General features: G+C 39.7%; 1 protein-coding gene across 1 annotated transcript in view; it reads right to left on the bottom strand.

The window, feature by feature from the left end:
* GPC5 (glypican 5) overlaps positions 1–18,264 on the bottom strand; it is a 545,513-nt gene that overhangs the window by 69,396 nt on the left and 457,853 nt on the right. The window lies entirely within an intron of this gene.

Raw genomic sequence — 18,264 nt, 5'->3', positions numbered from 1 at the left:
TCTAAAGTTTTACATTATTTTGGTTTTGAATGCATTTTTGCATAACATAATTCTATGTTTGTAAGTACAACTTTCATGATAAAGAGATTGCACCACAGTACTTGTATTAGGTGAATTGAAAAATGCTATTTATTTTGTTTTTTACAGTGCAAATATGTGTAATAAAAATAAATATAAAGTGAGTACTGTACACTTTGTATTCTGTATTGTAACTGAAATCAATATATTTGAAAATGTAGAAAACATCAACAATATTTAAATAAATAGTATTCTATTATTGTTTAACAGTGCGATTAATTGTGCGATTAATTACAATTATTTTTTTAATTGCTTGACAGCCCTAATGCTAAGACATTTCCAGTAAATTGTGTATTTCCACAATGCTGTTTCCTGTGCATATAAATACAGGAATTGCCATTCTGAATCAGACCAATGGTTCAAGTAGTCAGGAATCCTGTCTGCAGCAGTACCAAATATTGCAAAATAATACACCATTATGCAAAAACATGACTAAGAGGAAGTTTCTTCATAGACCAGATAGGGCGAGATCCAAGTCCCATGAAATATAATTGGAGTCTTTCCATTAACTTCAATGGTGGCTGGATCAGGCCCTTAGTGATTGGTTTATGTTCTTAAGCATGAAGGTTGGTATCCCATTAAAATGCATATATTTCACACAACCACCATTTTAGGCATATATACATCTTTAAACGGTTGCAAGAGGTGCATATTCTGTGTACCTTTTGGCACACTGCACAGTCACTTTGCGTGAATAGTTAAAAAGGTTAATCCAATGTTTAAAGATATTAGGAAATTGTATGCCAATGTCAACCTAAACATTTTTTTATGACAGAGCCATAAATGAGAGAATATGGGTTATAATGGAAAAAAACGCTGTCTTACAATCTTAACTACAGTCAGTTCTGACTAGGTGCTGCTACTGGAGGAAAGATATGCATTGTTGTGTATTGTATTTGTGTAAGGAAAATAAAATCAAACATTCTTGCTTGGCTCCTATTGTCTAAATTGCTCTAGTCTCCATAGACTTTTACAGATAACATATACACATGCAGTACTCTAAACAAACAGAAATGGCAAGGAGCCAAGCAGGCTTTCAACTGACTAATTTGCTATAATAGCTCAACTGGAACATAAAAAACATAAAAAGCAAACAAACAAAACCCCTCAGGAAAAAATCCTGCATCAGATGTTTAATCAATTGAAAAAGGTTTAACAAAATGTTATCATTTAAAACTTCTTTAACAATGCAACAGACAAATAAGAGAAAATATTCACTGAATACCCAACTTTTTAACAGCCTCGTCTAAATAATGACACCATGGGATAGGACTTTGCTAATTCAATGCAACACATATATCAAGTTGTAAATCCTGCTGCTCTCCTAAGAGGGTCTCCTGGCAGCAGAACCAGTACAGTTCTATTACAGAAACTGGGAGTATGGTTTGGGGGAGACCATGCAAGGGCACACAACTACTTTGAAGAAAATCAGCTCTACTCTGGCTTCCTGCATGCTATGCAAAGGGCGTGAGATCTCTGAAGAACTACACAGAGGAAGACAATTTGCAGTACTCAACAAAAACAAGTTTTATTGATCCTACAAACCCCAGAACAATGCTACATATTCTTGAGTGCCATCTACTGGAGCCCTATTAACGAACTACATACACACAAAAAGAAAAGGGGTACTTGTGGCACCTTAGAGACTAACAAATTTATTTGAGCATAAGCTTTCGTGAGCTACAGCTCACTTCATCGGATGCATACTGTGGAAAGTGTAGAAGATCTTTTTATATACACACAAAGCATGAAAAAACGTGTATATAAAAAGATCTTCTACACTTTCCATAGTATGCATCCGATGAAGTGAGCTGTAGCTCACGAAAGCTTACGCTCAAATAAATTGGTTAGTCTCTAAGGTGCCACAAGTACTCCTTTTCTTTTTGCGAATACAGACTAACACAGCTGTTACTCTGATACATACACACAGGTTTCAGAGTAGCAGCTGTGTTAGTCTGTGTCCGCAAAAAGAACAGGAGTACTTGTGGCACCTTAGACACTAACAAATTTATTAGAGCATAAGCTTTTGCGGGTTACAGCCCACTTCATCAGATGCATAGAATGGAACATACAGTAAGAAGAAATATATACATACATACAGATAAGTTGGAAGTTGCCATACAAATTGTGAGAGGCTAATTAGTTAAGATGAGCTATTATCAGCAGGAGAAAAAAACTTTTGTAGTGATAATCAAGATGGCCCATTTAGACAGTTGACAAGAAGGTGTAAGAATACTTAACTTTAGGGAAATAGATTCAATATGTGTAATGACCCAGTCACTCCCAGTCTCTATTCAAACCCAAGTTAATGGTATCTAGTTTGCATATTAATTCAAGCTCAGCAGTTTCTCACTGGGAGACAGACCAGTCCTTGCTCACAGACAGCCCCCCAACCTGAAGCAAATACTCTCCAGCAACCACACACCACACAACAAAAACACTAACCCAGGAACCAATCCTTGCAACAAAGCCCGTTGCCAACTCTGTCCACATATTTATTCAAGTGACACCATCATAGGACCTAATCACATTAGCCACACCATCAGGGGCTCATTCACCTGCACATCTACCAATGTGATATATGCCATCATGTGCCAGCAATGCCCCTCTGCCATGCACATTGGCCAAACTGGACAGTCTCTATGCGAAAGAATAAATGGACACAAATCTGACATCAGGAATCATAACATTCAAAAACCAGTAGGAGAACACTTCAACCTCTCTGGCCACTCAATAAAAGATTTAAGGATGGCAACTTTGCAACAGAAAAGCTTCAAAAACAGACTCCAATGAGAAACTGCTGAGCTTGAATTAATATGCAAACTAGATACCATTAACTTGGGTTTGAATAGAGACTGGGAGTGGCTGGGTCATTACACATATTGAATCTATTTCTCTAAAGTTAAGTATCCTCACACCTTCTTGTCAACTGTCTAAATGGGCTATCCTGATTATCACTACAAAAGTTTTTTTTTCTCCTGCTGATAATAGCTCATCTTAACTAATTAGCCTCTCACAGTTTGTATGGCAACCTCCAACTTCTCTGTATGTATATATATTTCTTCTTACTATATGTTCCAGTCTATGCATCCGATGAAGTGGGCTGTAGCCCACGAAAGCTTATGCTCTAATAAATTTGTTAGTCTCTAAGGTGCCACAAGTACTCCTGTTCTTTTTACATATACTCAGACAGTGAGTGCATTCTCATAGCAGGCATTAGAGTTGACTATAGTCTCAGGGACTGCTGTAACCTCAGGATAGCCCCAGCAATAGTGAAGTAGCTCTGTAGCAACTTCACAGTGAAGAAGAGGAGTCCTTCACTCTTTTCCCCAATGTTTTGGGTATATCCCTTGTACACAGGGCTGAAAGTAAGTCGAGTGACTTTCCAGTATGCTGGGGCCAGCTCCCCCCTGAAGGGGCAGGACCTAGGGCAGAAGGGGTGGGGTGAGGGGGTCAGAGCCAGCCCCAGCCCACCCTGTAAGGTAAGTACCCCGCCTTCTCCTCCCACACCGGGGAAGCAGCAGCAGTCCGGAGCTCCCCTGCTTCTACTGCCCTGGTCCTTTAATTAGCCGCCGGAGCCCTGGAGAAGCAGCTGGGCTCCAGCTATTTAAAGGACCTGGGTGGCAGAGGCAGCTGGAGTCCTGGACCTTTAAATAGCCCCTGGAGCCCCTGCTACCTCAGGGCCTGTGGCTCCCCTGCTTCTACTGCCCAGGTCCTTTAAATAGACCCCGGAGCCCTGGAGTAGCAGTGGCAGGGCTCTGGCGGCTATTTAAAGGGCTGGGAGGTAGAAGCAGGGGAGCCCCAGGCCGTTTAAATAGCTGCCGGAGCCCCACAGCCGCTACCTCAGGGTTCCAGCAGTGGGGCTCTGGAGGCAATTTAAAGAGCCTGGGGCTCCAGACACTTCTGGGAGCCCCATGCCCTTTAAATTGCCCGCTGTGGAAGCCGGGCTGCCCCAGTACGGTGCGCCGGCTCTTGCCAGTAGGCAGTACCCGCGGCATACCGGCTTACTTTCACCTCTGCTTGTACACCAAAAGCTCTCACTGATCTCTGCGGGAGTTTTGGAAACACAAGTACTGCAAATTTAGGCCCTGGGCCTCCTTATATGAACAATGCAAAAAGATACCAAGAGCCATTTTGATATATTATACACACTACCAATGCATAAAGTGAATGTTCTGAGGCTTAAATGAAAGTCACTTCAGTTCAGGAAATCCAAACTGTAAAAGGGTTGGGGGGGGGGGGGGGGGAAGAGAGAAGAAAAAGAACAAATTAAAGAAAAAGAACAAGAATGGGCCAGCAACATATATTTGTCTGCCCTTATGTAAATCTATCTTGAAGGTGTCACACAAGAACAAAAATATATGTTTGAGATACAAATACATAGCAAATATTCATAACTTCAGATACAAAGATGATACAGGCATATAAACTAGATAATCATACTTAGCGATTCATAACTTTTCTATTGATACCATATATGACATACTTTGTATAAGATTTATTGCAACTTTGTAACAATGGTGACTGTATTAGTGTAACTAGACATTTTTATACAGCATCACACCTATTTTCAGTTCTTCTTTTCTATTTTTGGTCTTCTTTAAAGTGTCCATTTTTTCTGTTTTAGCTTAGGGCTGGTCTACATAGGGAATTTACACTGGCATAGTTACATCTCTTAGTTGTGTGAGAAAATCCACATCCCAAAGAGATGTAGCTATGCCAACCTAACCCCTGGTTTGGGCAGTGCTAGGTCGATGGAAGAATTCTTCCGACAACCTAGCTAGTGCCTACTAGGGTGCAGATTAACTACGCTGATGGGAGAACCCCTCCTATCAGTGTAGTTAGAGTCTACACTGAAATGCTACAGCAGCACAGCTGCAGCTGTAGTGTTTAAGGTGTAGATATAACCAGGGAACAGAAGAGTAAGAGTATCTTCTTCTCTCTAAGATTTGCACATTACTGTCCTACAAATTACTGCAATAATATGTTTCTATCTGTTCTCCCGTTGCCCAAAAATATTCTGCCCCAGAAATAGCTCAGTTCAGGAGCCTTCGTGGGGAACTTTATAATAACAAGCTGTCATTCACTGTAGTAGTTATATATGTTAAAGACTTTTATGACACGACTGATAGGCTGTAATGATGATAATGTATCATTCATGTATCAATAGCCAACATAAACCAGCAATAAAAAGGATAATAAAAAGACAAACAAATTGGCAATTTCACTGTTCATATGCCTGCTACAGGCCCTCACTAAATATTTTTATCAGTGCAAGTAAACTAAGTGGTTTCATTCACCAGCCTCTGGTCAGTGGGGTTCAAATCTTCTTTCAGTTACCAGTGATAATCTGTTTGGTGGCTTTATCCTGGTCCCTATTTGTGCACATCACAAAAATTTAACATGATTAGCTACTACTGAGAGCCAAGGAAAGAGAGGAAATTTTAGGTCTCATAAGACCAACATGAAACCCTTCAAAAATAAATTCCTGAAAGTGTCACAACTTCCACACACATATACACTTTAAGATCAAGCATTCTTGATCTTTAATAGGTATTGAATCAGTATGTCTATTATCATTCATTATCTGTATTATGCCTAGTTGCCCAACCAAGATCAAAGTCCCATTGTGTTAGACAGTGTACATGCACTTAGTAACAAAAAATTCTGCTCTCAAGAGTTTACAGTCTAAATAGAATTTTACAGAAATTTCTCCGGAACGTTAGAGAATGTAATAGGTTATTATTCTCTTTCTATAATTTATTAGATCAGTGGTTCCCAAACTTGCTTCGCCGCTTGTGCAGGGAAAGCCCCTGGCGGCCGGACCGGTTTGTTTACCGGCCGTGTCCGCGGGTTCGGCCGATCGCGGCTCCCAGTGGCTGCGGTTCGCTGCTCCAGGCCAATGGGAGCTGTTGGAAGCGGGGGCCAGTACGTTCCTCGGCTCATGCTGCTTCCAGCCGCTCCCATTGGCCTGGAGCAGCGAACCGCAGCCACTGGGAGCCGCGATTGGCCGAACCTGCGGACACAGCAGGTAAACAAACCGGCCCGGCCTGCCGGGGCTTTCCCTGCACAAGCGGCGGAAGTTTGGGGACAAGTTTGGGAACCACTTTATTAGATAATATTTAGTCCTGCCTTGAGTGCAGGGGACTGGATTAGATGACCTCTCAAGGTCCTTTCCAGACCTTCAATTCTATGATTTTTTTTAAAATCCAATAGAATTCTATAGCAGGCACCTTTCTCTATAATTCTGTAGGAGATTTAAATAATAATAAAAATGCAATGGAAAGGTTCTCATTTTATTAATTACTACAGGATTCTTCCACAAAGGATTATGTACCCTTGAAAGGAAAGGGCAAATATTTACATATTGGGATGTCGACAACAGAAGATCCTTTGCGAAACAAAATTTGTGCTGTCAGGACATACTCTGTCAAGATTCAGGTACTTTATAACATGACAGTAATACTTGTTGTTCTTAGAAGTAGTTTACCACTCTTGTTACTACCAATGTCTATGGAGAGAGGAGTATAATGCCTCTCCATTCCCTTCATAGGAAGCAGTATTATGGGAAAGATATACTAAGGCTGGAAATTTAACTTTTCCATGTCAATTATTTCCAATGCAGGACTTCTAAAAGTGACTTTTACAAGCTTAGTTGCTTAGCAAATCCATGTTGTGAAGAATACTTGTGCATCTGTGATGTATAATTCACACATATATTTACTAAACCTGTTTTCTGTTATAAAACTGAATTTAGATCTGAATTAAACATTCACCTGCATTATCACTTGGGAGTTCATCATGTTGTGGTTGATTAGATCAATGATTGACATATAAATACACTATTCAGAGATTTAATCCTTCCTGTGGTGGATTTCTTCTGTATCCCACCACATACAGTTTGGAGATACACATTCAGTTTTCATACTACTGGGGTAATTGCTACAGGCATACCAGATATAAAGCAACAGAATTAACAGATTGCCAGCTTGAATCCAAAGCGGTACTTCCACATGTTAGCCCAACAGCTGCCTGCTGTTAAGGTTCAGCTTGCAAAAGGACTTTGTGAGAATTTTAATCCCTATCTTTCCCTCATTTAAGAAAGTAGTTTCCTCAACCGAAAAAAAATTATTCTTGGAGATTTTTTTTGCTGAAATAAAGTTTCCAAGCACTTCTCATAAATAAAATATACCAAGTCCATGTAAAATGCCTCAAACAGAACATTCAGCTTAGTAGCAGAGGCTTTCAAAATTTTATATTTTATTCCCTGTAATGGTTACAAGCAGTTTTTGTGTTCTTTTCTATATTTGAATGGCATATTTCATTTCACATATCCTTTGCTTGCTGTCCAATACTGTAATTCAGTTAGAAGAAAAGCTTATTATTTGAAAATGTCAACTAGCCAAAAGATATTTGGAAGTCTGTGAATATTAACATTTTTAACATTTGCTTAAAGCCATCTGAAATTAATGTTCTTCTCGGCCTCTCCCCATCTAAATAAATAAAAGGCACCATTCTAGATGCCTACTTAAGCAGAAATGACCTAAAACGTATGAGTTCTTTGGAGAACATTGGCCTGTAATGCATGTAAATAACTCCCATTCATGTTAATGCAATTGCACGGGAACAGATTGCTGTATCCCACTATTGGTATTCAGTATATTTAACAGTTATGTTAGACGTTGAGTTTTTATTATTTATTCTGGTAACAAATACATTTTCTGAGATTCATTCATATGCATAAAGTTCTTCTTTGTGTCTCTTTGTCAGGGAACAGTGATTTTAGTTCTCTTTAAATAATGAGTGCCTAGAATTGTTTGGCTTAATTTTTGCTTCTCAGAGCATTAGATCAAGACTTTTTGGCAATGGTCACGGATTCTGAGGAAAGTTATAAAATGATTATCTTATCAAATAATTAATGCTCCATATTTTAATGATGAAACCTGAGTGAATGCCTGAGATAAATATTCAGCCAGCTGGAAGACCTCAAGTGTGAGTAATTTGTACCTAAACTTAAAGAGTTCAGTTGCAATCACTATCATTTTTTTCCCTACCACCAACAGCAGGGTTTTTAAAACTTTGTTCTCAAAACATTATTTTCCTGATTTAATGAGAGCTTCTTCTGATAAGGGGATATGGAAATGTACCACGAAGTCTGGACTTTGTAGGCCATTTTCTGCTAAGGCCTGGAAGAAAGAAAAAACACATTCTCCTTCTTCCATCCAAAACCTTCAGAGTTCAATCATATCCTCATGAAGAAAAAGCAGCTGAAGTGCTCCCTAGGGAAGGAATGTTTGATGACCCTCTCACTGAGATCCCACCATAACGTTAATTAGGGCATGTGGCTCTCCTACTGTAAGAGAGGGGACAGACTCTGTAGACTAATCTGAGTGATCCCTTAGGATCCAAAATGTGTCAAGAGAGAGAAGTGAGAGACCAGAGCTGCTGATGCGGTGCACTGTTTCTGGCCTGTTGCAGCCCCATCCCTAAGAGTTTGGCTGTGGATTCACCCAGAACCTCTGAATTGTGTGGGCTCCACAGAAAATGTAGCACAGCCCTGGGTTGCAACTTTTCCACCTAAACACACATACTCTCTCTCTATATAAAAACAACCCTCCTGTATATATGGTTCACTTTGCTTTCCTTTTCATGAAGTTTTCAAATAATGGTGTCTAAAATAAATACTATAAATCAATTTCTGATTCTTTGTATAGCACATGAGGTTTAATAGCTTGGCAGAAATGATTTGGCCTGACATTTTCAAAATCGATTTACTGCACTTCCTGCAATAAATCCAGATTAGCTCTAATCTTACAAATGCAATAGGTCCATGCTGCACTGATAATTATGTTTATGCAGACTATAAGTATGTTGTGTTCTTATTTGCTTTATATAATTATGATTTATCATCTGTTTCTTAGAGAAATCACATCCCCAAAGCAATAGGGTCTGCCATTTTCTCTTCACTAGAACCTTGTGAATTATCTGAAGAGCAGAACCATTAGATAAACCAGAGACATTAGATAAACCAAGACCACTGACCTTACAAAAATCCACTGTCCACAATCCCTGAAGCTGTACATGACAAATAAATGATGTCTATTATATCTTCTTCAAAACAGCAAGCTCAGCAAATATGTTGGAATTTAAGTACAATTAACCTAAGGTTTTTCTTCACATCCACTGTCCATGCGGAGGTGTAATGACAAGTCATAGAAAGACATGCTGTTGCTATAGCACTCCAAATATGCCAATCATTCAAGTAATTGAATGAAGCAAATTTTCACAGAAAAGAATATATTTTTTTTAAAAAAACCTCATTGTAAAAGACAAATAATTGTGTCTCTGTCATGATTACACTGCTTTTTTAAAACCAGGCTTACACAATAAAATGTTCTTTCATATTGAGTGGTTCCCTACTCTACAGACATTTTTATTGAGCTCAGAATAAAACACACATTTAACATTCAATAACTGTCATCGTGTTCAGCTGTCTCATTATTACTACCTGAGCAGGTGGATTTCGATTTACTTACCCTATGTTCATGTACCCATGAAATGCCTGTGAAAAAAACTCTCATTTATGTAACTGATAATCCAAAAGTCAGTCCCTTTGTCCTGAAAATACATTGGCATTTAGCTACTGTAAGATTCCTTTGGGGCTGCAATATAGCCAAACTGAAAATGCAATAAAAGAAGGATGCAAGTTAAAGAAAACATCATGCTTAAATTTTGTCTAGAGTGCACAAGCTGTGAAAGATGTAGCAAAGGCAAATAAGTTTTAAGAGGAATTGCACACAACGGATGACAGAATATGTATTCTTGTAGGACTTTTAGGTACCGACAAATTGAACCCCTCACCTAGTGTCATTAACTAGATTTACTGAAAGGAAAGGGATGTTTCTGACTAACCAGCCCACTTTTTACTAGTTTTTGAAACTATGGTAATTGTGTATAGCTCTTGAGAGCTGGAGAACTGTTTCCTCAAATTATATTGCAAAGAACCACAACAACATAACAAAAATCATAGTGTGATTTTTCTCTCCTCCCTTTCTGGAAAGATTGTTTGAGGTTTGGTTGACCCCTTGGTTAAACCAATTCCCAGAGGATATTTCAAAATATATCATCTCAGGTTAATTTCAGATATATCATACTCCCAAATGATCCTTCTGTTTCTGGAAGGGGGTGGGAGAAACTTTCTTCATATTTAATTCAGGAAGTCTTGCCAGTAAAGACACTTCAAATATTTCTTATCTGCCTCCCAGTTTGAGGCTGGATCCCAAAGAATCTGTACAGAGCTGCCTTCAAAGCAGGGACCTCCCAAGGAGCCTTCTTGTTCTCCAAAGTCTCCCCTTTCATTAAAACAAGATAAAAGACAATGAAAAGTAAACCTGTAGCTGTTGTGATTGCAAAGAAAACCTTCAAAACGTGAACTAGTTGTAACTGATGCACAAGTACTCCTTTTCTTTTTGCGAATACAGACGAACATGGCTGCTACTCTGAAGCCTTCCTGAGTGAGCAGAGAGACATGAACTGCCCCATTTGTCTCAGTGGGTGTTAACTCAGTGTCATCCCACTGATAATACTTTAAATATCAACATTTTAAAATATTTAGCTGCTCAAAGCATGGAAGGAAATACAGGAAGGATCTTATTATGAAGATCTACATAATCTATTCACAGTGACAGCACTATGAGAAGGTGGGGTTTAGGAGAGTGCTAGCTATTTATTTCTGCCCCTGTCCCCATCAGGAAAGATCCAAACTCAGGAGCTTAGGAGAGTTCAGCAGGACATTTGCATCCCACTGCAGGAAAGCCAAGTTTAAGAGACTCAGCAAGGCATATGAGCCCAACCAAGGGAGAGCCAAGCCCAAGATGCCACTAGTACTCCTTTTCTTTTTGCGAATACAGACTAACATGGCTGCTACTCTGAAACCAAAGAGTGTATGTGATCACACTGTGCATTTTATCAGTATCTCCTATGGGTGGAGCTTGGAAGAGTACCACAACCTTCCCCTGCTCCCCCCCAATTTGAGACTGTGAGTCTGATGTTAAAACATTGGACTTTAAACTATTAAGCATAATTGGTCTCCAATTAATTAGACCATAATTAATTGGTCTAATTCCGATTGTAGAATTAGATAAACTTGGCAAGATTCTGTCATGAAACAAAAACATGCAAATAGATTTTCCTTTCTGAGAAAGCCTCTCAAAGCTCTTGCAAATCACTTCTCAACCCCACTTCTTCAGGAATCCTTCCTATTTTTTACTCTTCACCAACCTCTCAACAGTCCTTGGTTTCCAGGACTGTCCTGCTTTCACTCACAAAACCTTATGAGTCTGGACAGAAGCAGCTCCTGCCCCATAGGGCTGACTGGGCTCAGCTCCCTACTCTGGGCATTGCAACCTGGCCACAGGGTCGCAGCACTGCTCAGGTTTGGAACAGCCCAAATTTGAGTCAGTAGCATTGCAACCCTGTGTGCCAGGAGCCAGGTCGCAATCCCCAGAGCAAGGAGCTGAGCCTAACTAGCCCTGAGAACAGGAGCCATAGAAGCCACTGTTGCAGGATGAACACGGGGCTGGCTTTCTCTACTATTCTCCACACCCCCTCTGGGCAGGATCTGTCCCACTTTAGCCATTTGAAAGTGTCTAAACACACATATCTGATCCTACACCATCCCTTATCTTAACAGTATCCCCATGTATTGGCTGTACTGTTTATCTTGAGGACTAATCCTCTAAGCCATCCATACACAAACCTCATTTAAAATCAATGGATGGTCCATATCCAGATAAGTCTAGTGAATCAGGTCCCTAAATGGCAAGTTCTTGGGAAATGTGAATGTGTCTCAATTTGTATTGATGATGACACCATACGCACATAATAATACATCAAAATCATCATACATCTCATGAGACATGACAGAGTTACTGTGATTTCCCCTCTCCCCCACCCCATCCACACACACTTTGTAGAATGTTTGCTCTTATGGCCCAAATCCTGTGGCACTTACTCAGATCTTTCTCAGGCAAACTCCCAATGAAAGCTAGAGAAGTTTTCCTGAACTGAGGCAGAAGAAAATAAAAATGAGTAAGGATCTCAGGATTTGGGCCACCTATAATTACAAAAAAAGGTGTGATTCTCACCCACTTGAGTCCCTGCATGCCAGGTCACAGGACGGGAACAGTATGAAGGGGCTGTAAAAGCTGAAGAGGACAACTTGCAAGGGTGTTCCAAGAATCCCTTTCACAAACTCTGGAGAAGCGGGTGTGTCAAGGCCAGGAGGGACATGCTAAGAGTAGGACCACAGTACACAGAACTGCCAAGATTCTGGGCAGCACTGCTGCCTAGAGCCAACTTGGGACAGACTACCATAAAATTTAGGAAGCCCCCTTCCCCCACCCCCGACCTGTTTACGGGTACACACCACTGTAAGTACAGATGTAGTGCACATACACTGCACACACAGCTAATAGGTATAATTATCAGTGTAGACAGTGAGGCATAGCTTAGGCGATGGGCATGCCCTACACTCTTAAGCCCCAGAGTATATACGCTACACATCTTTCTGTACACCCAAGCAGTGCCTCCCACATCTACTGCTATGTTCGGCAGTGTAGTGTCCCACTGCTGGACCCTTTCCTTGTTGTGTGTAGTAACACACCTTGGCGACAAGTGTGGACTCAGCCTGCCTTTCACTGCAGCATGTAGCTACACATGTAGTGCCTGTGCTCTATGCACCACCATAAGTGTAGACATAGGGTAAGTTATGTCAGGATCACATCAGCTTCTGGAGGAGCCCAGAATCAGAAGGGCACAAAGGTGGGCTTAAAGCCAAAAGGAAAGGAAGCTGGCTATGACTCCTGTGCTGTGCTCTTAGAGGTTAAGCACCGAATCCCACATCAAAATGGCCTGCTTGTTTTCAGATTTCTTTTCACGCTGTTGTATGATACATAAGTGGTTTAGGCATGTTTGGTATTAACTCATTAACAAAAAAGGCTTTGAAAAATAACTAAACTATATCGTTAAAATAAATTTTAGCTTATTGATCATCTAAAAGCATATGGTCAGAGTCATTGCCCTTGGAATATTCACTGCCCAGAAAACTGGTACCAAAGATCAAGCAGTATCTGACATGGTGGCATCAAACACAATCAATGGAGGTCAAAGCCTTTGGGATTCATAGCTACTTTTCATTGCAAATATTGTTAAATTTGGTATAGCAATTAGTGGAAAAGCAACTCATATCAGTGTTGCTGAAAATACAAGAGATTCCTGATTTCAACATTTTATGATATATCTTTCATTTGTTTAAAAAATTAGAATATCATTTTGATGACGGTTCATGCCACAGTATTCAGCATATTGGTATTTAGCTGTGAATTCCCAGTCTCTTAACTTCTGCTCATGAAAGTGTCAAGTGAAGAAAAAGCACATTAAATGACAGATGTTCCCAGCAGTAGCCTGAAAGCTTAAAGATAGCTGCTAAAACACATTGGAAATTTTGGCTTATAAAAGTTTCTATGGTGTTTGCACCCATTTACTCAGAAACAGGGGAAGCTAGAAACTTCTAGCTGGATTTTATTACACTCCCCTGAGGAAGAAAAATTGTACAGTTTTGAAGAAAATAAGATAGCATGCTTATTTAATCATTTTATATGGGTGGGGGGCTCTATACCTGAACATGCACAGATAAGAGCACCTAATTAAAGCCTTATAAAATTAGGCTGACTTGGTAAAGGATTTCCTAGAGATTGTCTATCATCATAAGAGCTAGTGTGTTAGCTAGTATGTTACTGAAGCTATCTACTGGTATTATTGTGATATAAAATCTGTGATTGTAGTAATAAAAAAAAAGAGAGAGCTCAGACCTGCATAGCATCTCTTTCCACAATCTTTGACTACTGTGTGGTAGGTCACTAAAAAGAGACAAATAGAAATGTCAAGAAGTCCTGTAAACCTTTGCTGAATACGAAGCTGTGTGGGCTCTCATATTTAGTTAAATACAAAGAACACAGAAGGAAAGAAAATATTCAAACTAATTGCATCAGAAGAGTTAAAAAGCAATGACTTTTACTGAAATGATAGAGGCTTTCAAAACATCATAAGAAATGCAGGCCATTTATGACAAGTGACTGAAACGGTATTTTGTTATTAACAATATAGCTCATGGTGAGGGCAAGGGGAGAGATACTTCACTTCCTTACAGTAATGGGGGGGGAAACAGTATATTTCATGATCTAACAGCACTGGTAACACCCTTTTATTAAAAGAATTTATAGAGATTTTGCAAAAGCATTTAGCTCCAAAGATTTTGGTAATACCAAAAAGGTGCAGCGTTTTTGGTTTTTGTATTTGTTTGTTTTTAGCATGACCTGCAGGAAGAGAAGTGCATACGACTGAGATTAGAAAGGTATTAGAAAACCTTGTTTCAAAAGACAATTTCAATGAATGTTTGTGAGAGAAACTGATTTGTGGTGTAAGGAACAAATATATCTTTTTTTGTCTTTTGTTCTTTGCACAACAAACATAATATGAAGAAATCACATCAGCACTGAAGTTTCTACTGTTTATCAGAAGAAATGCTATCGAACATGTTTCATTAGCACCTTGCCATCCCGCCACAAATGGATGAGTGGAAAGGTTTATCCAGACATTCAAGCTGTCAGTCTAACATTTCAGAAGCCACAGCATGACATGTGGGGTCATTACAGGGCTCACAAACTATTTAAAAGAGAAACTTCCAAATTCCTATACACTAAAGTATGGTTACTACCAGAAGCCAAGTTCACATTCAACAAAACAGAGAATGCAGTGGAAATGAACACTGCAACTAGAGACACATTAGAATTCCCATGCAGGTATCAAAATTCTTCTACAGTTAATGGGAACTGCTTGTATCAATCTCATGGATTATTTGGTTAAGTACAAAAAGTGTTGTTATACGTGAATGCTCAGAAAAATCTATAGGTTACTTTAAGGGCTTGATCCCATGCCTCTAAAGCAGGGGTTCTCAAAGTTTGTCATAGGGAGGCTCACTATGACAACAAAAACAACCTTTCCTCCACATAGTTCACTAAAATAACACAAAGAACAGAAAATCCTATACTTTGCAAGAATAGGAGTGATAAATAGGAGGGCTGTGATCAGTCTGAAGCATATAACATACACCCGTGCAGGGACCCTCATCCTTTTGCTTCTCAGTAATTGGAAAGACTCTTCCCTCAACACCTTCCCATGACCATACTCCCATATCCTTGTAGGATGTCCACACTCCCATATCCTTGTAGGATTAGAGAAGTATAAGATTGACAAGTATTTAGGAGAGATGAGTGTGTATTAGGTATATAAAGAATGGCTGGAATGCAAGGCCTACAGACTCAGGCCTGTAAGATTTTACCTTGGTTATACTAGGTCATAGGCTTAAGAATGCTTGACATGAGTGGGTGACCTAGGAATAACCCTATGCCAATAAGGTCACAAGATTACTATAAAAGATTTGCCAGTAGGTGATGTTATGGAAATTAGACTGCAATGGAATGTCCTGGCCTGATCACAGATTACACGTTGTGCATAGATACTAATAAGAATAAAACGAACTAAGTAATAAACTATGAAAAATGGGGAACCACATTATTCCTGGGGTATGAAAATACAGATAAGGGAAACAGGATTGAAACTCTCCTGCATATGCATTAGGCGTTAGGTGCGGCCAGAACAACAATATAAAAGAGGTTTCCTGGTTGGGTAAAGGTGGGAAGACCCCACGGGATGACCCCAGCATCCCTCTATCTATCATGTTGTCCCAAAGGGAAGTGTAGAGGGAGGGGACTGATGGGAGTTGTAATCCCCTGCTTTGCAGCTCTATCACTAGGGTACTGTATAGCAGGGCCTGTAAACTTCACAGGCCACACCTGCATTTTGAAGAGAGGGTGGTCAGAGGCCATAATGCAGAGTTCTCTGGAAGTCACAAGTGGCCTGCATGCTACACACTAGCGCAGATCTGGTCTATTATTTTACGCTGAAGGCTAAAATAGCACTTCTTCTGCATGAATATTTCTGTCTGGTATCTTGAGCAAGTTCTTTATTGGCAAAAATAAAAGGTTATTAAAAACATAGAAATCCCAGTTTGTTCTTCAGGCCACAAAACATTCTTTCTCCCTCTTGAAATGACAGTTAACAATCATAATAATAAATCATAATAATAAACCTTAGACAACATTTCCCTTAAAAACAATTTGCGCAGTGTACAAGAACCCCTTAGCAAAAGAAGGCTGGGAGTCAGACTCTGTGGGTTTAATTAATAAGTTCACAAACATCATATGAACAGTATTAAAAGAGATGTTTCACAATTACACATAATCACTTTTATTCAGAAGAAAAATCTACATATTTAGTTTAGTGGTTACACTAACATTATTATGCTATGTTAGGCATTAGGAAAAATTATACATCCTATTCACTTGTCCAAGCTGTTTGTGGAAATAAGCTTTAATCATATGAAAGCTACCACCTGATTTCATTATGAGCACTTAAAACAGTTATAGGGGCACATCTTCAACTACTGTAATCTGTCACAGTTCCATAATGGAGCTATGACAATTTACACCAGCTGAGAATCTGTCACTCACACTTTAGCTGAAAGTCTTTAGATACAAATGATTCCATAGTACAGACAACACAGAGTCACCTGCACTGGGTATTTTGAAGAATTAATTAGTGGCCTCTGAATGAGCCTGACAAGTCAGAGGAACCAAATGCTCTCAACAAACCTGTAATAAACCTGACCTTGATGAACCTAGGAATAAGGGACATGATGGCTTCTTATTCTTGTATATGGGTGGTCCTGGTAAATCTTAAGGAAAGCCACACTGGACTATAAGACATGGGTAGATGATCAACAGCTGGTCACAAGGGAAGATTTCCACTCAACTAATCCTGTGTGTTTCCTGCCCACTTTTCTCCACTATGGAAGTCCCTCAGAGTCTACAGAAACTTTAGAGTACACTTTAGAGTACACTTTGATTAGCCAGAGGGGAAAGATCCTCATCCAAGCTGAGAGCTCCATTTATAAGCTGTCAGCTAGCTTTGTTGTTTCAGTCAGAAGTCATAGGAATGGCCATACTGGGTGAGACCAATGGTCCATCTGGCCCAGTGTCCTGACTTCCGACAGTGGCCAATGCCAGGTGCCCCAGAGGAAATGAACAGAACAGGTAATCATCAAGTGATCCATCCTTTACCATCCATTCCCAGCTTCTGGAAATCAGAGGCTAAGAACACCTAGAGCATGGGGTTGCATCCCAGACTATCTTGTCTAATAGCCATTGATGGATCTATCCTCCGTTAACTTATCTAATTCTTTTTTGAACCCCATTATATTTTGGTCTTTATAACATCCTCTGGCAGTGAATTCCACTGTGTGAACAAGTATTTCCTTTTGTTTGTTTTAAACCTACTGCCTATAAATTTCATGGAGACATGGATAAGTATTCACGTCACACTCCCTGTCAGTACCCAGCTTGAGCCGGGGAAGGTAATGATTAAGCCAGCAGACCAAAATCAGTGATGAATCCTTGTCACATGCCACCTGAGGCATGTTACGCATAAGCTAAGAAGATTGTGTGACCCCTGGTTTTTGTGTTATGTGAAAGAGTAAATAACACTTCCCTATTCACTGTCTCTACATCAGTCATGATTTTATAGAACTCTATTGTATCCCCTCTTAGTGGTCTCTTTTCCAAGCTGAACAGTCCCAGCCTTATTAATCTCTCCTCATATGGAAGCGGTTCCATACCCCTAGTCTTTATTGTCACCCTTTTCTGTACCTTTTCCAATTTCAGTGTATCTTTTTTGATATGGGGCAACCACATCAACACACAGTATTCAAGATGTGGGCAAACCATAGATTTATATAGAGGCAATATGATATTTTCTGTTTAATCTAATGATTCCCAATATTCTGTTAGCTTTTTTGACTCCCACTGCACAGTGAGTGGATGTTTTCAGAGAACTATCCACAATGACTCCAAATCTGTTTCTTGGGTGATAACAGCTAAGTTAGACCCCAACATTTTGTATGTATATTTGGGATTATGTTTCCCAATGTGCATAATTTTGCATTTATCAACACTGAATTTCATCTGCCATTTTGTTGCCCAAGCACCCAGTTTTCTGAGTTTCCCAGTT

The sequence above is a fragment of the Chelonia mydas genome, chromosome 1, assembly GCF_015237465.2.
Source record: "Chelonia mydas isolate rCheMyd1 chromosome 1, rCheMyd1.pri.v2, whole genome shotgun sequence".
Classification (NCBI taxonomy): domain Eukaryota; kingdom Metazoa; phylum Chordata; order Testudines; family Cheloniidae; genus Chelonia; species Chelonia mydas.
The sequence above is the reverse complement of the archived record's forward strand: the minus strand, read 5'-3'. Positions and strand labels throughout refer to the sequence as shown.